At 45.6% G+C, this 22,762-nt stretch overlaps 1 non-coding gene across 1 annotated transcript; it reads left to right on the top strand.

The window, feature by feature from the left end:
• The first annotated feature begins 1,902 nt into the window (after positions 1-1,902).
• On the top strand, positions 1,903-1,977 carry Trnas-cga (transfer RNA serine (anticodon CGA)). The gene has a single exon. It is a non-coding gene; the product is annotated as a tRNA-Ser (tRNA).
• The last annotated feature ends 20,785 nt before the right edge of the window (positions 1,978-22,762 follow it).

The following is a 22,762-nucleotide window of genomic DNA, read 5'->3' as shown; positions in this document are numbered from 1 at the left end:
CATCTTAGTTAAGACCATAAAATGCCTAGGTATTACGTTCCACACGGATGTGCAGCGGACAGCAGCGGATAACTACCGACGCATATTGAAGCTGATGCGGACAATGGTGCTGTTACAGAAATTAAGAGCGTTGGATATGATTCAGAGGGTGACCTATGTTAACGTATACCTAGCACCGAGACTCACTCACGTAGCGCATGTCCTGCCTTTAACGCGCACAATGGCATCACGGATACAAGCAACTTTCGGAACCTACGTGAGTGTGGGACACCTGTTTAAGATCCGATACACAACGCTTACGCTACCACCTGGAGAGGGTGGACTTGGTCTAGTGAACGTAAATGAAAAGGCACGGGCGTTATTCGTCAGTACGATTTTCCGACAGTGGCGCGGTCAATTTCGCAATATCTCGGGTGCGTTGGCCGATGTACTAGCGCCCACTTCAATGCTGCCCCCAGTCGATGTGGGCCATATTTCGCCGAAGCTGTCACATTTCAAGTCTTTTTTTTTTGGAGCTTAGCTATGTCAGAGATTCCTTCGCAACAACACGACTACCGACGACGCGAGAGGTATACCACCTCTTACTGCGCCGGTGCCCCAGGAATACCCTGGAAAAGAAGTACCCAGACAAGAACTGGCGACAGATATGGCGCGTTATACGGAACGTTTACCTCCCAACGTCGGTACGCTCAACATGGTATGTGGTGATAAATAGGAAGTTCGCAACGAATCAACGGCGGCACGCGATTCATTTGGCAGACACTCCACTATGTTTAGGCTGCGCAACAGTGGACACTGATGAACATCGTTTAGCATGTAGTGGGACGGCTCCAGTGTGGCACTTGGCACAACAGATATTGGCGTTCCTGTTACGCTCCGCCCCTCACACAATTTCATCAGACACACTTTTTTTCCCCCAAGAATCTTATTTCCCGGTCCAGAAAACCAATGCAGTGACATGGGTGCGGGGAATGGTGGTGGGCTACGTGTATAACGAATCGGAAAAAGACAAAATTGTTTTTTGGCATTTTCTCCTGGATGGGCACACGAAGCTGCAACAGCATAAGAAATATAGGCAAGACTTCGCTAATTACTTGCGGCTTACATTTACCGACCCGCCGACCAGATGGGGTGTGACGGGTGAGAGATGAGATAGACGAAGAAGCCGAGATTGACATCGATCACACTTACGGACCCTTAGTTAATTGCGAGAAGACGGCCCAGTCTTACACCAACGTCTGGAGAACGAGTCGATAGATGGCTCTCTTGCTCTATCGAACGTCGGGTCGTGAGCGGTGTCGCCCCCGACACGAATTTCATTTCATTGATACAGGAGCATGTTTCTTTTGTCTTTGTACTATCCGCAATGCCTTCATGTCTTTCATTTGAGCATTTTCAGTTTTATTTATTTCCTTAATTCATTAATTTTCTAATTAGCCACTATTTGTCAACATATGGACTTTGTAGACACTATTTATGCGATAGTACAACAACATTTATGTCAGCAAAGGTGGTAAGCCTGACATTGGATAAAAAAAAAAAAGGCGCTTCAGTCTGGAACCGCGTGACCGCTACGGTAAAAAAAAAAAAAAAAAAAAAAAAAAAAAAAAAAAAAAAGATGGTAGAGCACTTGCCCGCGAAAGGCAAAGGTCCCGAGTTCGAGTCTCGGTCGGGCACACAGTTTTAATCTACCAGGAAGTTTCATATCAGCGCACACTCCGCTGCAGAGTGAAAATCTCATTCTGGAAACATCCCCCAGGCTGTGACTAAGCCATGTCTCCACAATATCCTTTCTTTCAGGAGTGCTAGTTCTGCAAGGTTCGCAGGAGAGCTTCTGTAAAGTTTGGAAGGTAGGAGACGAGGTACTGGCAGAAGTAAAGCTGTGAGACGGGGCGTGAGTCGTGCTTCGGTAGCTCAGTTGGTAGAGCATTTGCCCGCGAAAGGCAAAGGTCCCGAGTTCGAGTCTCGGTCGGGCACACAGTTTTAATCTGCCAGGAAGTTTCATATCAGCGCACACTCCGCTGCAGAGTGAAAATCTCATTCTGGAAGTTACGTAGTGGTTCTTCATAAACAGGATACTCGGCCTTCAGCACGTTTAGGGTAGGACCCTGCTTTTTTTCATGAACAGGACAGTTTCAAAGTTCAAACACGAATTTTTATCATCGAAATTATTATTGAAAAACACTGACACACAGGCATAATGGTTCATACTGGTATACATATCTGATTTCCAAAGTTGTTGAAGCAGTGGCGCAGCAGTGGTGGCAAGCTCGTGGCGTCTACCTGGTCTCGCCTCTGGCGGTTTAATGCTCTGTTCAGATCTTGTTGGCGAAGTATTAATCATTTTAGGGCCATTCCAAAATGCGAGAGCACTATTTTACAACCAAAACCACATCCGAGGCCATTCCGTCGTAAATCGTTTTCTGAATGCCTCACTTGGGACCCTCGGTGTTGACTCTACAACTGCTGGCCACTGACTGCATAGTGTGCTCTCTCTCTTGCCGCCCTGGTTGACCGCCAGATCTACCTTTTCCCACGCGCTAAGCCCCTTCCGTAGCGGAGGGGGTTCCCTACGTAAGTTACATCATACAATTTCCCTAAGTATGAACTAGTATTAAAATTACACATTTTCTTTTATAAACAGGCAAAATTTACAAAATTTCATTATTTTTAAACATCTTTTAAGTTTTTATATTACATATACCGGGTGATCAAAAAGTCAGTATAAATTTGAAAGTCTGCATTCAAGCTCTATCCACACTCGGCGTAGCATATGAGCATCAAGTGTGGCAATAGCAGCAAACGGATCGGTTCTTTAAATCAGTAATGTGGTTGAAAGTAGTTCGGTGGACTCTGTCCGTGACATACCCCCGTGGAAAGAAACCATTGGTGTAATGGCAGGAGACCGAAGCGGCAGTCAGGTAATTGGATCACCCGTGCCAGTCCAGCGAATTACATACTTTGTGGGTTGCCGTCCGCTTTCAACGCGTGCAACAGTTTGAGTCGGTATGGAGAAATCCGTAACCGTTTCCGAGTGACCCGGTGCACGGCAACCTAAGAATCTGCAGCCCTTGCGACGTCCTCTGAGCTGATTTCTGCAGAGGATGTCGAAAAACCAATCGTATCCGATCTGTGTAGGCTTCACTTTTCTAGGTCGTCCAATATCTTGCTTCACATCATCGCTTCCTGTCTACATAAAATTCCCTTATCACCGGCGTACCGACGTTCGCGAGGTTAGTTGCTTTCTATACCGTGTTTGGAAGTTCCTTTGAATCTGCATGTCCGATTTGGACTGAATAAACCATTTCACACACTGAGCCTCTTCTTACACCTTTGTCATTATGCTTCATTTGCGACAACCTGGAACACACACGAGCAAAACTTTGTGAAGAAAATTTTACGATCCAAGATCGCATTCAGTACAATTTAGTCCTAATCACCGATTTCAACAGTGAGGACTGTTATCTTCTGACCTTCAAAAAACTTGTTAAACATCCAGTTCCACTCATTATGACTCTATGATACATGCTATGTTGACATTATAGTGAATAGAATGTAGCACACTCCCCACAAGTTTGTTAAACATTAAAACAGGTTCGTTGCAAATAATACAAATACAACGTCAACATGGCATGTGTGATACAGTCATAGTGGAACATGACGTATAACAACAACTGTGTTGAAGATCATAAGATGACAGTGTTAACTGTTGAAACCTGTAATCAGGAATAAATAATATCGAATGCGATATTGGGTATTAACATTTTCTTCAGAGCAAATACAGATCGCTCATTTCTATCTGTAATTATGAGAAATTTCGAATCTTAACGAGCTTGTCTGTCACATAAGCCAAATATGGTGTGAATATCATAATTAGTTTGGGGGCTACAACACACTGTAGTTGCAGCGCACTTTCTGAAACAATTTGTACTTCACTAAGACGTGATCGCTACTGAAATATACTGTCCACAATATTTTCGACATCTTTCGAGTTCCAGAAAATGGCTGGCGAGCTGACCACTGCGGCTGCAATTCTTTTTTATCACACTTACACGCAAGAACAGTGAAGAGGTTACTTACATGTAGTTAACTGGGTAATTGCATCTGAGGTGATTTATTCGGCAAGCATTTCCTGCATCAAGTTAAACTCAGATGCGACGTCTGCAAATGAGTGAACGTTTGGTTTCATTAACCCGTTTTTGAGAGTAGTAATTGCTATTGATCAGTTGCCCATAAACGGCGATTAATTAGTAAACAGCATCTGTGGAAGCAATTCGTAATTAGCGATTAGCCATTCACAAAGTTTCATTTGCCTATCATTACTTCCCTCGCAAAGTGTTGCCTACATGCGCTTGAGTTGATGAGTTCGCTGCTCACATGCCGTACGCTACACTTGTTTGATGACGATTTCCATGTATATTTTATTGGGCAACTGGTTCGGATCCGATACGGGCTAAGGGAAGAGAACCACATTTATGGACTTTGCTGAAAACACTGCTGCTCTGTGATGAAGTATTCGTACAATAGCTATGTGGCAGGCCATACGTACAGGAAAGTCATCAAACTGCTAAGGTTTGGTTTTAAATGGTTGTTCGAAAACCGCCATTCCTAATTTCGAAATGTGTCCCGTTAATATTCGGACGTGTTACATCCGTCAAAAACTCGTCGAGGGTCACTTTAGATATGTTCCCTTGTGTGATCCAGCAACTGACAGTAGGAACTGTCTCCATTAAACTAGAACAATCACACGCAATAATAATCGTTTGCATCACTTAGTTGTCAAGCAGAACCCCTGCTTGATAGAGCGCACTGCAGAATTTAAATTTAATAGTAAGAGTGTAAACTAACAGTTACTATAAACTGACCCCATTTTGGATGTCTCAGCTGCCATTGATTCATATCATGAAATCTGCTTAATTACAGCACAAATAGCTTCAAAAATAGTATATGGTACAAACAGATACGTGTTCAAACAAGAATAAAGTTTACCCGCGCTTCGCTAGCAGTGCTAACAGTGTACCATGTATTATTATTTGTCATGAGAACATAAGTGCGCAGACTTTGTAATTTAATAATCTAAAACGCAGAAGCAGAAAAAAATTAAAAATAATATTGTGGGTAATAGAGATTTTTTTAAGAAAAAAAAATCAGACGTTTTGCCCCTGAAAATAGTATTTTTGTTTATTCTTGCCACGAGCAAAAACCTAAACGATGGCCAGTATATGTAACCCAGGCGTGTCACAAACATTACGACTGTGTATTTCTCTCTGAAGTATCAGATGTAGTCCGCTTATTCAGAGTCAACAAACGCACTATAAGGCATAGTTCCACAAAACTTCTGCGCCACGTCACTAACTTTGAAAGGGAATAAGCACAATTAATATGTCGTCTCCGAATCTCAGGCATGAAGAAGCTTAACGGGAGCGGGAATTTGAAACCACTGCCAGTTTCCTTCTCTTACATGTCTCAGGAAATAGTGCTTCCGAAGGGGATCTTAGATGGTTCAAATGGCTCTGAGAACTATGGGACTTAACTTCTGAGGTTATCAGTCCCCTAGAACTTAGAACTGTTTAAACCTAACTAACCTAAGGACATCACACACATCCATGCCCGAGGCAGGATTCGAACGTGCGACTGTAGCACCTAGAACCGATCGGTCGCCCCGGCCGGCTTACATGTTTACTCCTGTTACTGTCCTTCAAAGTAGTCACCAGAGTTGTGTAGAACCCGTTGCCAGCGATGTGGAAGGCGTCGTATACCGTTATCAGAGCCTGTTGTGTTGATGGTGCGAATGGAGCGGTCTGTAGTTATGGTGATTCTCGTGTACGACTGTGATGGTGTTATCCTAACCCATTACGTTCCTCCACGGCAGACCTGTTCGTTTTTGGAGCATCACCTGCGACCAGCTTTGCGAAAGAAGTGGCGACACTTTCTGCACAACCCACACATCATTTTGCACGACAATGCGCGGGTGCATACAGCGCAAGCTGTGGCTGCTCTGTTCGGTCGGTGGGACTGGGAGGTACTGTACCATCCACCATACTCCCCGGACTTAAGTCCTTGTGACTTTGATTTGATTCCGAAGATGAAGGAACCACTTCGTTACATTCGCTTCAGAACTGTTCCAGAGATTCGACAGGCAGTAGACCGCTCTATTCGCACCGTCAGCACAACAGGATCTGCTAACGGTATACTACGCCTTCCACATCTCTAGCAACGGGTTCTACACAACGCTGGTGACTGCTTTGAAGGACAGTAACAGGTGCAAACATGTAACTCTGTTGTATCGGTTGTGCATAAATAGTTGCCGCTAGCCGTCCGCGGTGGCCGTGCGGTTCTAGGCGCTTCAGTCCGGAACCGCGGGACTGCTACGGTCGCAGGTTCGAATCCTGCCTCGGGCGTGGAAGTGTATGATGTCCTTAGGTTAGTTAGGTTTAAGTAGTTCTAAGTTCTAGGGGACTGATGACCTAAGATGTTAAGTCCCATAGTGCTCAGAGCCATTTGAACCATTTTTTGAGTTGCCGCTATTTAAGTTCCAACCCTCGTATAAGTATGAAAACACAACTTTTGTCGCCACGTCAGTGTTGAGTGTGACCCACTCCACAACAATAATTATTTTATGAAACGTTTTATTCTGACGGCACTTTGCTCTGAAATTGCAGAGTTTTATTCAATCTGTTTTCCTTTAGCAATAGATTTTAGTTTATATCGGATGGACAAGTTTCACTGTGCGCATCAAGCACACAGTCCTGAATGCGCTCTTCTAATGGTACACCAAGAGTTTTATTACGAGTTTCTAATGCAGATACGATACTTGTGGTTTTCTTGGCGGACATGTTGAGTGTCATATGTCAAGTCTGCCATTAGGACACGCGTAGTCTCAGAACATTTCTTGGAGGCAACTCAAATATTTCAGAAGATACATCCCGCAGTATGCCTGCATATACTAGAAACGCATATAGCTGGAACAAATTGCAAGTGATCCGTAGCACAGATGTGCAGTGTCGAGTACTCTCATATTGAGACTGTATTCACTTTTCATTAATTTTTATAATGTTGTTTCATCGCCCCCGCCGCGTGTGGGAGGATGTGTGGGTTGCCAGCGGTACAAGCCTTTCACTCTCCAGTCAGAAAAATTAAAAAATTGCGACGTTATATACGTCCTGAAATAATTAAAGAAATACTTTTCATTGATGGCATTAAAAATAAATTACAGAATGTAGACGGCCAAGTACTTTTATTACATGTTTAATCCTCTTAACCCTCAAAGCATTCGAGAAACTGATGCTTAATCCTCTTACCTCTCGTATCACTCGAGATACTGGGGGATGTGTGCTTTTTTAATGGAATGGTATACTTTTTTCGGCATTCGAAAGCTCTTCAAAAGTCGATTAAAATGACATAGAGCTTGTTAATGCTAGCGTTGAAGCCTTTCGCAAAAATGTCGGAGACACGTGCTAAAGTTGAAAGGCAATGTGGCCGTAAGCGGATATCTACATCTACATCTACGTGATTACTCTGCTATTTACAATAAAGTGCAGAGGGTTCGATGAACCACCTTCAAGCTGTCTCTCTACCGTTCCACTCTCGAACGGCACGCGGGGAAAACGAGCACTTAAATTTTTCTGTGCGAGCCCTGATTTCTCTTATTTTATCGTGATGGTCTTTTCCCCCTCCGTAGGTGGGTGCCAACACAATGTTTTCGCAATTGGAGGAGAGAACTGATGAGTGAAATTCCATGAGAAGATCCCGTCGCAACGGAAAACGCCTTTGTTTTAATGATTGCCACTCCAATTCACGTATCATATCTCTGGCACTATCTCCCCTATTTCGCGATAATACAAAACGAGCTGCCCTTCTTTGTACATTTTCGATGTCATCCGTCAGTCCCACCTGATGCGGATCCCACACCGCACAGTAATACTCCAGAATAGGGCAGACAAGCGTAGTGTAAGCAGTCTCGTTAGTAGACCTGTTGCACCCGTAGCACCTTCTAAGTGTTCTGCCAATGAATCGCAGTCTTTGGTTTGCTCTACCCACAACACGTTCCAATTTAGGTTATTTGTAATTGTAATCCCTAAGTATTTAGTTGAATTTACAGCCTTCTGATTTGTGGGACTTACCGCGTAATCTAAATTTAGCTGATTTCTTTTAGTATTCTTGTGAATAACTTCACACTTTTCCTTATTCAGGGTCAGTTGCCACTTTTCGCACCTTACAGATATCTTATTTAAATCATTTTGCAAGTCGTTTTGATCATCTGATGACTTTACAAGACGGTAAATGACAGCATCATCTGCAAACAATCTCAGACGGCTACTCAGATTGTCCCCTATGTCGTTAATACAGATCAGGAACAATAGAGGGCTTGTAACACTTCCTTGGGGAATGCCGGACATTACTTCTGTTTTACTCGATGACTTTCCATCTATTACTATGAACTGTGACCTTTCTGACAGGAACTCACGAATCCAGTCGCACAACTGAGGCGATACTCCGTAGGCGCGTGGTTCGGTTAGAAGACGCTTATAAGGAACGGTGTCGAAAGCCTTCTGGAAATCTAAAAATATGGAATCAATTTGACATCCCATGTCGACGGCACTCATTACTTCATGAGTGAAAAGAGCTAGTTGTGTTCTGCAAGAACGATATTTTTTGAATCCGTGCTTACTACGTGTCAATAAATCTTTTTCTTCGAGGTACTTCATAATGTTCGAATACAGTATATGTTCCAAAACTCTACTGCAAATCGACGTTAGAGATATGGACTTGTAATTCAACGGATTACTCCTACTTCCCTTTTTGGGTATTGGTGTGACGTGAGCAATTTTCCAGTCTTTAGGTACGGATCTTTCTGTGAGCGAGCGGTTGTATATAACTGCTAAATAGGGAGCTATTGTATCAGCGTACTCTGAGACGAACTGGACTGGTATACAATCTGGACTGAAAGCCTTGCCTTTACTGAGTGATTTAAGCTGCTTTGCGTCACCGAGGATATCTCCACTCCTGGAAATTGAAATAAGAACACCGTGAATTCATTGTCCCAGGAAGGGGAAACTTTATTGACACATTCCTGGGGTCAGATACATCACATGATCACACTGACAGAACCACAGGCACATAGACACAGGCAACAGAGCATGCACAATGTCGGCACTAGTAAAGTGTATATCCACCTTTCGCAGCAATGCAGGCTGCTATTCTCCCATGGAGACGATCGTAGAGATGCTGGATGTAGTCCTGTGGAACGGCTTGCCATGCCATTTCCACCTGGCGCCTCAATTGGACCAGCGTTCGTGCTGGACGTGCAGACCACGTGAGACGACGCTTCATCCAGTCACAAACATGTTCAATGGGGGACAGATCCGGAGATCTTGCTGGCCAGGGTAGTTGACTTACACCTTCTAGTGCACTTTGGGTGGCACGGGATACATGCGGACGTGCATTGTCCTGTTGGAACAGCAAGTTCCCTTGCCGGTCTAGGAATGGTAGAACGATGGGTTCGATGATGGTTTGGATGTACCGTGCACTATTCAGTGTCCCCTCGACGATCACCAGTGGTGTACGGCCAGTGTAGGAGATCGCTCCCCACACCATGATGCCGGGTGTTGGCCCTGTGTGCCTCGGTCGTATGCAGTCCTGATTGTGGCGCTCACCTGCACGGCGCCAAACACGCATACGACCATCATTGGCACCAAGGCAGAAGCGACTCTCATCGCTGAAGACGACACGTCTCCATTCGTCCCTCCATTCACGCCTGTCGCGACACCACTGGAGGCGGGCTGCACGATGTTGGGGCGTGAGCGGAAGACGGCCTAACGGTGTGCGGGACCGTAGCCCAGCTTCATGGAGACGGTTGCGAATGGTCCTCGCCGATACCCCGGGAGCAACAGTGTCCCTAATTTGCTGGGAAGTGGCGGTGCGGTCCCCTACGGCACTGCGTACGATCCTACGGTCTTGGCGTGTATCCGTGCGTCGCTGCGGTCCGGTCCCAGGTCGACGGGCACGTGCAGCTTCCGCCGACCACTGGCGACAACATCGATGTACTGTGGAGACCTCACGCCCCACGTGTTGAGCAATTCGGCGGTACGTCCACCCGGCCTCCCGCATGCCCACTATACGCCCTCGCTCAAAGTCCGTCAACTGCACATACGGTTCTCGTCCACGCTGTCGCGGCGTGCTACCAGTGTTAAAGACTGCGATGGAGCTCCGTATGCCACGGCAAACTGGCTGACACTGACGGCGGCGGTGCACAAATGCTGCGCAGCTAGCGCCATTCGACGGCCAACACCGCGGTTCCTGGTGTGTCCGCTGTGCCGTGCGTGTGATCATTGCTTGAACAGCCCTCTCGCAGTGACCGGAGCAAGTATGGTGGGTCTGACACACCGGTGTCAATGTGTTCTTTTTTCCATTTCCAGGAGTGTACTTCTACACTCATGCTCATAAATTGAGGATAATTGCAGAATGTGGTGTCACACAACGTGGAACTACACCAAACTGGCACTAATAGCATAGGCGCATAGGGAACACACACGACACAGATCTGTAAGGCCACCGTATTGGTGATAAGTTGAGAAAACCGTCCCGAAACACATGTGCTACAAAACGCCACTGTTTCCTGCGCATGTACCCCGACATCGATATGGGATATTATCACCATGCACACGTACACAGGCCGCACAACGGGTTGGCGTACTCTGGATCAGGTTGTCGAGCAGCTGCTGGGGTATAGCCTCCCATTCTTGCACCAGTGCCTGTCGGAGCTCCTGAAGTGTCCTAGGGGTTTGAAGACGTGCAGCGATATGTCGACCGAGAGCATCCCAGGCATGCTCGATGGGGTTTAGGTCCGGAGAACAGGCAGGCCACTTCATTCGCCTGATTTCTTCTGTTTCAAGGTACTCCTCAACGATGGCAGCTCGGTGGGGTCGTGCGTTATCATCCATCAGGAGGAAGGTGGGACCTACTGCACCCCTGAAAAGGCGGACATACTGCTGCAAAATGACGTCCCGATACACCTGAACTGTTACAATTCCTCTGTCAGAGACATGCAGGGGTGTACGTGCACCAATCATAATCCCACGTCACACCATCAAACCACGACCTCCATACAGGTCCCTTTCAAGGACATTAAGGGGTTGATATCTGGTTCCTGGTTCATGCCCGATGGAAACTCGGCGAGAATCAGTGTTCAGACTATACCTAGACTCGCCTATGAACATATGCTGGGACCACTGTTCCAATGACCTAGTACTGCGTTCATGACACTAGGCTTTACGGGCTCTCCTGTGGCCAAGGGTCAGTGAAATGCACCTTACATGTCTCCGGGCAAATAAAGTATATCTGTTCAGTCATCTGTAGTCTGTGTGTCTGGAGATAACTGTTCCAGTGGCTGCGGTAAGGTTCCGAGCGAGGCTACCTGCAGTACTCCGTGGCAGTCTGCGGGCACTGGTGGTGAGATATCGGTCTTCTTATGGTGTTGTACACTGTGGACGTCCCGTTCTGTAGCGCCTGGACACGTTTCCTGTCTGCTGGATTCGTTGCCATAATCTTGAGATCACACTTCGTAGCACACGGAGGCGCCGTGCTACGACCTGCTGAGTTTGACCAGCCTCCAGTCGACCTTGTATTCTACTCCTCATAACGTCATCAGTATGCGTTCTTTAAGCCATTTTCAACACACAGCCACCATTAGCACGTCAGAAAACGTCTGCACACTTACTCGCTGCACCGTACTCTGACATGCACCAACACGGCTCTGCGTATGTGGACTGCTGCCAGCGCCACCGTGCGACGACCACAGGTCAAATGCACCGCATGGTCATACCCCGAGGTGATTTAAACCCGCAAACCGCCCACCAGAGCGTTGTTTCACCATGTATCAGCATTGTCCTTAATTTATGAGCATGAGTGTATATTTCTTATCTTGGCAGTTGTTCTTGATTGGAATTCAAGAATATTTACCACGTCTTCTTTGGTGAAGGAGATTCGGAAAACCGTGTTTAATAACTCTGCGGTAGTGGCACTGTCATCAGTGACTTCACCGTTGTTAAGCTGGGGGGAGCGGGCAGACGAGTCCATTCGCCTGATATCTTCTCGTTCCAGGAGCTGCTGCACCTGCACAATTCGATGAAGTAAGGGCCGAATGTACCCCAGACGCACATGGGGATGTACTACAGTCTCACAATAATCTTCACTGATAAGGGTGTCGTGTTCAAAGATTGAAGGTGAGTACTCTAACAGTACCACCACTTGCAAAGTAGGTTAGAAATCAGATTAATAATGTTGCTCACGCAGCGTATGTTCGCTTTATCGGGCAACAACAGAGTTATTGACTGTGGATGGTATCGTCAGAATGGAAATAATGAAGTCACTGTAAAAAAGTCATTAATTTTGGTACTTAACTTGAATGGATTCCCACGTAGATTTCGTCGAAGTTGTTATGGCTCATCTTGTTGATTCTAGGGTGATTCCACTTTGACTGCTAGAAGGTACAGATCTGTATTTTAGCAATATTTGAAGACCTAACAAATGGGTTTTTCAGGAAATTCTTAATGATCAAACAGTCCAAGATCAGAACAATGGTATGGTAGAAATAATTTTTGACTTGGTGTTCACGATCCACATTTTTATTAAACTTCTTGTAAATTCACATATACTTCTTCTTAATTGTCACATCATCAAGAAAACAGTTTTGTATTAATCTTCATAGTCCGCAGCTCGTGGTCGTGCGGTAGCGTTCTCGCTACCCGCGCCCGGGTTCCCGGGTTCGATTCCCGGCGGGGTCAGGGATTTTCTCTGCCTCGTGATGACTGGGTGTTGTGTGCTGTCTTAAGTTAGTTAGGTTTAAGTAGTTCTAAGTTCTAGGGGACTGATGACCGTAGATGTTAAGTCCCATAGTGCTCAGAGCCATTTGAACCATTTGAACCATATCAATCTTCATATATTTAATTTCACTTTAACCAAACACAAGACTTGACTGTTCTTTTACAAAGCGAAATAAAAACTTAAGTTCTGCAAAGTAAAACAAAGACATTCGCGCCAAAACGATTACAAGTAAGTCAAAGATTATGACAGTCTCACAGCGCGACTGCTACGGTCGCAGGTTCGAATCCTGCCTCGGGCATGGATGTGTGTGATGTCCTTAGGTTAGTTAGGTTTAAGTAGTTCTAAGTTCTAGGGGACTGATGACCACAGATGTTTAGTCCCATAGTGCTCAGAGCCATTTGAACCATTTGACAGTCTCACAGAAACGAATACACACAAGAACCATATCACTGTAGTATATCGATACATCGGAGTACCTATACATTAATGAAACCAAATGTGAATAATGTCACATAAATATGTCTGTTACTTCGCAGAAAATTCGTACGATATTACTGGTATCGAGAACTGGTGTTGGAGTGCCCTAATGGTCACGTAAATAAAGAACCATTACAGTACGCCCATGCAAAATTGTGCCTCGCCACACCATAATAGATGGGCGACAAGAACGATCATGTTCCTCAATGTCCCTGCGTGCATTACGTGTACCCACCTCTCGCCACGTGAGGATGTGTCCAGAGTCACTACTCTCACTGCTCTCATCCGAGAAGAGCACGCAACCGCACTCCTCAGTGGTCCAGCCCCAATGCTCTTGGCACCATCACGAACGGTGCCACTGTTGTGTGGTTGTCAGTGGAACACGCTGTACTGGTCGACGAACAAAGGGACCACTCCCGTGCAGTCGCCGTACTACTGTGCAGCGTGAGATTGCGCGCCTTGCAATCCTGTTAAATGCGCCTGCACTTGCACTCGCTGTTTGACGCAGGCAGCTTCTTGCCTGTTGCTCAATGTAGCGGTCGTCTGCTGCTGTAGGTGGCCGTGGTCGACTCTCCCCTCTCCAAATGGTTCAAATGGCTCTGAGCACTATGGGACTTAACATCTGAGGTCTAGACTTAAACCTAAGTAACCTAAGGACATCACACACATCCATGCCCGAGGCAGGATTCGAACCTGCGACCGTAGCGGTCACGCGGTTCCAGACTGAAGCGCCTAGAACAGCTCGGCCACAACAGCCGGCCTCCCATCTCCTTCGGGAAATAGTGCCTGTGGTTCGGAATGAACCCCCGAACACGTAACAATGCTGTGAGCAATACCAAGCTACTAGGCAACAAGTGTCACACTTTGTACTTCTTCTAGTTTCTCGATGATTCTCCCTCATGTGGAGTCATCCAGATGCTGTTTCAAGCCATGTTGTAACGAAGAAAATTAAGACAGTGCTCCGTAACACTCGCCGATTGACACAGGCCGTCTTTTCCCATTCTTTCAGAAATGCCTCGTATTGCGTGACCAGCCCCACTTGGAAGCTCTAGTCACGCTGACGTCACGTCATATGAGCCCAAATTTTTCTGTGCACGACTGTGAGACCTCTGCCAACATTTTCCCGCACTTTCATTCCCCTCCACAGAGCAGTTCAGGTTAAGATTTTCAGATTAGTGTGTTAGAGACCGGGCATTGTGATTTGTTGTAAATTTAGCAGCTTTCGAAGATTTTTTTTGTGATGCCAGAAGTCGGCCATTGTGGTCGAGCGGTTCTAGGCGCTTCAGTCCGGAACCACGCGGCTGCAAACGTCGTAGGTTCGAATCCTGCCTCGGGCATGACTGTGTGTGCTGTCCGTAGGTTAGTTAGGTTTACGTAGTTCTAAGCCTAGGGGACTGATGACCTCAGATGTTAAGTCCCATAGTGCTCAGAGCCATTTGAACCATTCATGCCAGAATTTCCACGTGTGCCCCAATCGCCGCTGGTAGGTTAAGGCAATAATCGACGTCTGCCCATTTACGGGTCAGCATTGCTGCTTCAACAGTTGTGTTTGCTTCATTGATTCGTGCACGAAGGCGAACAATGTCACTGAATGGTGCTGTCAACCCCTGACGTGACCGCACAAAAAGAAGCTAATGGTAAGACATCGGCAGAGTGCGGAGGCCACGCGATGGGCCCTTGCAACTGCCTTAAAAAAAAAAAAAATAGTGTGTAGTGTGGACTGAAGAGATCATCCTTGATTTATTCTTCTAGGATGGGATGTAAGGATAAAAGGTAAACACTTTATTTATTACACATTCAGTTAGGCTTGGGCACGCAATGGGTCCTTTAGCCTGCTTTGGTGATGTCTATCTCCTGTGGAGGGTGAAATGTGTCAAGGCTGTTATGTGTGACTGCTTCCTCGTGTTATGACAGATTGCCTATGGGGGGGGGGGGGGGGGGGGGGGTGAAACGTTATTGACTTCGGTTCTCGATACTTGTGCCATTTTGCAGGGTTTACCGTTCCTATCGATTGTAATTGTCGAACTTTGTCCCTAAGGGCATCGATCTTGTCAAAAACTCGTAGAGCCTTGTCATGGACCTTCTCTTGTATAGTGGTCTCGTGGAGTGCGGTGCGGATGTCGACGTTTCTTGTCCACCATGGAGCTCCTGTGATCCATCCATAGCAAATGTTTTGCAGCGCTTGGAGTTTGTTGTAGTTGGAGACGCACGTAGTTCCCCACGAGGTGGAGCCATACAACAGTGTGGGTTCCACCGTTGCCTTATACAATTGGAGTTTAGTCTTAGGGTTGAGATCCTTACTCTTCAGGAACGGAATCAATGACCTGGCCATCTTCTGGGCTGCCGTCTTCTTGTCGTCAATATGCTGCGTAATGAGTAATTTTTTGTCAAGGTAGACACCGAGATACTTTACTCCCGGCGACCATGGGATAAATTGGTCAGCTATTTGGAGTCTGTCGTTCAGAACTGGTTTCCTCCGTGTGAACAGAACGGCTGCCGTCTTCGTCGGGTTGATCGTTATCTTATTTTGCAGCGCCCAGCGTTCCATTACAGCAAATTGCCGTTGCATCCTAGCGATTAGCTGGTCCAAGTGTCGTCCAGTTGTCAGAAAGGCCGTATCGTCCGCATAAAAACTCGCCGTAACAAGGGGGACTGTTGGGATGTCATTTATATATAAGTTGAAAAGTAGAGAAACTGCCGTGATGCGCGCCGAAGTGTAGTCTAGAGTTACATGGAAAAGCCGCCTGGACTCTGTCAACATGTGCTAGAGACACATGGGGACGTTAACTTTGAGCAAGGTGTTTGACACTGTCTTCTCTTTAAATTTTTTGAGCCACTACATTATTATGCCTGTCTTTGCCCGTGGTGCCCTTCTATACTGGAGTCGCCAGTTCCGCAGTACCACTCTCATGGACGAGTAGCCGTGTTTCTACATCTGAAAGATGATGTCTAGTTAGATTTTTCGCCAGTCGCATAAGAGCGGCGCTAGTGGCGCCACCACGAGGATCCGAATCAGGTTTGCATTACATACACGCTGTAAAGTTCCTGAGCGTTAGTTACCTTTGAGATTGGACGTGGCGAGTTGACGTTAGTCAAGAAAAACTTTAAGTCGACAACGACGCCATTATCAACACATCATTGAGTTCGAATGAGGTCGTATAATAGTGCTACGAGAAACTGGAGTATCCTTCTACGCCACTGCAGAAAGATTTGGCAGGAGTGTAGTGATTGTACATGATTGCTGACAGCAGTAGGCACGAGAATGTACGACGGCAAGAAGACCAGGAACCGGACAGCCACATGGTACTACCCGGAGAAAAGACATCGAGTTCAGCGTGTGACTCTGGCGCATCGTACTGAATCTGCAGCAGCAATCTGAACAGCAGTTGGCACTATCATGTGAGCCCAACTTTTTCTGTGCACGACTCCGAGACCTCTGCCACCATTTCCCCGCACTTTCATTCACCTCCACGGAGATAAAAATAGGTTACTTCAAGGCTAGCTGCCAACCAGATGCCCTGTACCATGCATTCCGCTAACCCCGAACTACTGTCATGTGCGACTTCAGTTGTGTCAAGCGAGATTTCATTGGAATGGAGTTATTTTGTGTTTCTTGATGAAATCTAGTTCTGCCTCTGTGTCAGTGCGGCCGTGCATTGGTTAGGAGGAGGACAGTTGGGGGCCTGGAACCAACCAGTCCGCGTGCTGGACACACTTAACCTACATCTGGAATTATGCCCTGGGAGGCGGTTTCTTATTCTAATGGTTATCCCACGCACCCTCACCGCAAATCGATACGCCAATCTCATGATTCGACGTGTTGTTCTGCTACTCATGAACAGGATTCCAGGGGGTGTGATTTCCAACAGGATAACGCTCGCCCAAATACCGCTGTTGTAACGCAACACGCTCTACGCAGTTACCTTGTCCTACTGGATCACTAGATACGTCAATCGAGAAGATATGGAACGGTCAACAACTCGATGTCAATCGAGCAGATATGGAACGGTAGACAACTCGATGTCAATCGAGCAGATACTGAACGGTCGACAACTCGAGCGTCATCCACAACCAGCATTAACCGCCCCAGTATTGACTGACCAAGTGTAACAGCCATGAAACTCCATCACACAAACTGACGGCCGGCACCTGTATCAAACAATGCATGCACGTTTGCATGCTTACATTCAACATTCTGGCGGTTATACTGGTTATTAGTGTACCAGCATTTCACATTTGCAATAGCTTATCTTGCGCTTACATTAACCTTTGTTAATCGCTTAAATATGTTACCTAGACAAATGTATTCCCCATTGGTTGGTTGCTTGTTTGATTTGGGGTAGGGGACCAAACAGCGAGCCCATTGGTCCAGATGGATTAGGGAAGGATGGAGGAGGAAGTTGGCCATGTCCTGTCAAAGGAACCATCCCGGCATTTGCCTGAAGCGATTTAGGGAAAACCTAAATCAGGATGGCCGGACGCTGGTTTGAACCGTCGTTCTCTCGATTACGAGTCCAGTGTGCTGATCAGTGCGCCACCTCGCTCGGTTCAAAATGGTTCATAGATCTGAGCACTATGGGACTTAACTTCTGAGGTCTTCAGTCCCCTAGAACTTAGAACTACTTAAACCTAACTAACCTAAGGACATCACACACATCCATTCCCCAGGCAAGATTCGAACCTGCGACCGTAGCGGTCGCGCGGTTCCAGACTGAAACGCCTAGAACCGCTCGGCCACCCCGGCCGGCTCTCGCTCGGTGTACGGCCGCTGGCTGTATTTCCGAAATTTCATTATTGTTTATTAATTAATTTGTGGTGTTGCGATTAAGATTTGTTGAAATGATAGAAGAACTTTATCGAAACCCTGTACAACTGAACTTCTTTTCTGAAATGCTTTCATTAAAAAGTATATCGTTCCGGTTAAGGGAATTACGTTCCCGTCCGCGCACTATAATTTGTCGAAAACCAGATTTCGTTATCTTCAATCGTTCTCGAAATAAAAGCGTAGATATATGAATAAAAGGATGGTGCAGAAAGGTGAAGACCTTAAAACGAAGCATTGCACTTTCACGGAAAATGATGAACCGGGACTGAAATAATATCTTCAGAGAAGCACACACATAGATGCACACCATCGGAAGAATAGAACAGATATGAATGCTAGCGAATGAGTAACCACAGGACATCGACAACATACACTGACGAGCTAGAATATTACGACCATTGCCCATGGCGAGATGCAACGCCCCTTTACAGAAAGTTGCCAATATCTGCATCAATCTGAAATATTATCTACATGGGCCTGAATTTATTCAGATACTTGTTTATCATCATTATTTACAAAAGTCTGAGGTTACTATTACTACTGTCTGCCAGGTTTCTAACACATTTGACTGGAGTACACCTGAAGTTACACCTACATTTGTCGATGATTCTTCGTGCACAGTGACATGATGGGTCCGCCCACTAACAAATCCTCAATCAAGTCACAAAATTTCAGACTATAGCAAAATCGCGGTAGACAATAGATAGGAAACTGAACATCCGCAAATATTGAGAAAAAGTAAAGAATATCGATGCTCCAATGAGTGGGTGCCCCGTCTTGTTGGAAGATGGAATTTATCGGATCAGCAGTCAGCTGTGGAAACAACCGCAGCTGTAACGTATCAAGGTTATGAGGTATACGTCACAGTCTTCTCACAGAAAAAAAACGGCCCATACAGCTTCGCCCGTGACATTGCACAGACAGAATTTATCTTCGGTGGATATTATCCATACGCCATAATTTCATGAGGATTTTCAGTGCGCCACGCTCCCACATTGTGGCGATTAACCTTCCTGGTAGCTGGAAGATTGCTGCGTCACTGAATAGCAGCTTTGAGGTGAAATGTTCATCCTCTTGATTTGCCGCCATTTTACCAAAGCTGTGCGCTCGTAACGGCACCTGGTGAATAAATTGTGTGGTGTCAACGCCAGACACCACACTTGCTAGGTGGTAGCCTTTAAATCGGCCGCAGTCCGTTAGTACACGTCGGACCCGCGTGTCGCCACTATCAGTGATTGCAGACCGAGCGCCGCCACACGGCAGGTCTAATCTAGAGAGACTCCCTAGCTCTCGCCCCCAGTTGTACAGCCGACTTTGCTAGCGATGGTTCACTGTCTACATACGCTCTCATTTGCAGAGACGATAGTTTAGCATAGCCTACAGCTACGTCATTTGCTACGACGTAGCAAGGCGCCATATTCAGTAATTAGATTGAATTCTGAACAGACAATATTGTGAATCCTGTATTGTCAAGAGCGACGTTCATCATTAATGGATTAAAGTTAAGTATCAAACTAATTACGTCCGCTTTCTGAATTCCTGAGGCGCTGCAGTCATGGACTGTGCGGCTGATTCCGGCGGAGGTTCGAGTCCTCCCTCGGGCATGGGTGCGTGTGTTTGTCCTTAGGATAATTTAGGTTAAGTAGTGTGTAAGCTTAGGGACTAATGACTTTAGCCGTTAAGTCCCATAAGATTTTACACACATTTGAACATTTTTGAAGACGCCTTTATTTTTTTAAAAATAAAAGAAAAGGCGAAATGTATCTGGAAGAAATTACAGTGCAGCAATAACAGGTGCTTTTATTCACAAAACAAATACCAATAGAAATATCTGCACTTATACATGTTACACCCAATATACAGGGTGTTACAAAAAGGTACGGCCAAACTTTCAGGAAACATTCCTCACACACAAATAAAGAAAAGATGTTACGTGGACATGTGTCCGGAAACGCTTAATTTCCATGTTAGAGCTCATTTTAGTTTCGTCCACCTACGCTCAATGGAGCACGTTATCATGATTTCATACGGGATACTCTACCTGTGCTGTTAGAACATGTGCCTTTACAAGTACGACACAACATGTGGTTCATGCGCGATGGAGCTCCTGCACATTTCAGTCAAAGTGTTCGTACGCTTCTCAACAACAGATTCGGTGACCGATGGATTGGTAGAGGCGGAGCAATTCCATGGCCTCCACGCTCTGATGACTTCAACTCTCTTGACTTTCATTTATGGGGGCATTTGAAATCTCTTGTCTACGCAACCCCGGTACCAAATGTTGAGACTCTTCGTGCTCGTATTGTGGACGGCTGTGATACAATACGCCATTCTCCACGGCTGCATCAGCGCATTAGGGATTCCATGCGACGGAGGGTGGATGCATGTATCCTCGCTAACGGAGGACATTTTGAACATTTCTTGTAACAAAGTGTTTGAAGTCACGCTGGTACGTTCTGTTGCTGCGTGTTTCCATTCCATGATTAATGTGATTTGAAGAGAAGTAATAAAATGAGCTCTAACATGGAAAGTAAGAGTTTCCGGACACATGTCCACATAACGTATTTTCTTTCTTTGTGTGTGAGGAATGTTTCCTGGAAGTTTGGCCGTACCTTTTTGTAACACCCTGTATAATAATTACCTGCCCTCTTTTCCAGTGATTTGGGACTTTGCACTGGATGAAAGATTTGCAGTACATGCAAGGTGAGTAAGGGGCTGTAAGGATGAAGTGGTCAGTTCACCAGTTCCTGATGTGCAAACTTCTTAACGGCACGAGTACAAGACACCGTAGAGGCGATGGCGGAAGAGCTCTTGGCAAAGACATGGAGAGGAATTCAGTGTTCGCTAGGCATTGTATGGACGAGACACGGAGCACATGTGGAACTGCACCCACAAAAAAACGCTATCATTATCAACAAACCGCATAACTGTATCTAGCATAGTTCCTTAGAAATAGATTTTTGTAATCAGGAGAAGAGCTTATGCTCACCCTGGATAAAAGCAAGGGCAACAAATTTATACTTCGCAATTTTTTTCTTAATCAGTGCAGATGATTCTAATGTTTTGTGATACGCTAAATTCAAAAATTCTAACAGTTTCCCTCTATTAGATCAGGTATTTTCAGAAAGTAATCAGGAAATTCCAGAAAAAATACATCCAGAAGTCTTCATTATTAAAACATGAACTTAGTGTACAATCGTGGTACCACATGAAACACCGAGGACCCGCCAGCACCAGCCATAAGGGGCCAAAAAAAAATCTGAGGATGGCTTTTACGTAAGCCAAAACCGGTCATAATAAACAAATGTTATGGCGATCTCGACTGTTGTTTTAATCAAAATTAAAACATGATAAATTAAGGCACTTCTAACGTTATAATGAAATATTATGTTCTTCAGGACTGGTACAAAGGCTTAGATTTTACTCTTTTTTTATCCCCTCGAATCTATGTTGCTCTTTCTTTTGTGCACAGACTGAGGACACTACCTGTGCACCGTCTGACAGTACACACTGTATGGTGTGGCGTACTATTGGGTACAACCACAAATCACAGTTTTTGTGCGTGTCCAGGGCATTGTGTCTTGTATGATCTACATGAATGACATCTGCTACCCCATAGCCTTACCCTTTTTGCGCAACACAACAGACACCATTTTTCAGTAAGATAATGCACGACCACATTTTGCTGCAAAAAAAAAAAAAAAAAAAAACAAAAAAAAAAACACCTGAACGACTAGAGATAGGACGTTCATATTCACAGGACATGTACATGTGTCATGTTGTTGCTCTAAAACGAAATAATGAACCAGTGTGATTTGAGCGGACGTGCAGGATGCCTCGTAGACGTATGCACGAACTAATCTTCAAATCAGTAAGTTTGAAAGTGAATGCACTATTGGCATGTGAGAATGTGATGCATTCATCCGGGAAATTGCTGCTCGTGTAGGATGAAGTGTTTTGGCAGTTAAACCGGCGCGCAGAATGGTTCACGGAAGGCCGTAGAGCACGACAAGATTGGTCAGGTCACACGACCCAGGCTACCCCACGGGAAGATCGACACCTCAACCTAATGGCATTGCAGGACAGATCTGCGTCCTTCTTGAGGCGTAGCGCCGTATACCGATCCTGCCTTGTAGGCGGTTAAGAGGGAGATGTGTCTGAGAGCTGGATAGTGACAGACGGTGACGCTAGACTGGACGCGCACGTAGTTTATGTATCAGCCGATAGAGGACAGTATTGGATAGGGGACTGATTTAGTTTCGATTGTGCCCAGTAGACTGTGCTAAAGTAATAGAATGTTTTTCATGAACTTATTATATATTTTTGTGTGTGTTAAAAATTTTTTTTTGGTCATCAGTCTACTGACTGGTTTGATGCGGCCCGCCACGAATTCCTTTCCTGTGCTAACCTCTTCATCTCAGAGTAGCACTTGCAACCTACGTCCTCAATTATTTGCTTGACGTATTCCAATCTCTGTCTTCCTCTACAGTTTTTGCCCTCTACAGCTCCCTCTAGTACCATGGAAGTCATTCCCTCATGTCTTAGCAGATGTCCTATCATCCTGTCCCTTCTCCTTATCAGTGTTTTCCACATATTCCTTTTCTCTCCGATTCTGGGTAGAACCTCCTCATTCCT

The sequence above is a fragment of the Schistocerca cancellata genome, chromosome 8, assembly GCF_023864275.1.
Source record: "Schistocerca cancellata isolate TAMUIC-IGC-003103 chromosome 8, iqSchCanc2.1, whole genome shotgun sequence".
Lineage (NCBI taxonomy): Eukaryota > Metazoa > Arthropoda > Insecta > Orthoptera > Acrididae > Schistocerca > Schistocerca cancellata.
The sequence above is the reverse complement of the archived record's forward strand: the minus strand, read 5'-3'. Positions and strand labels throughout refer to the sequence as shown.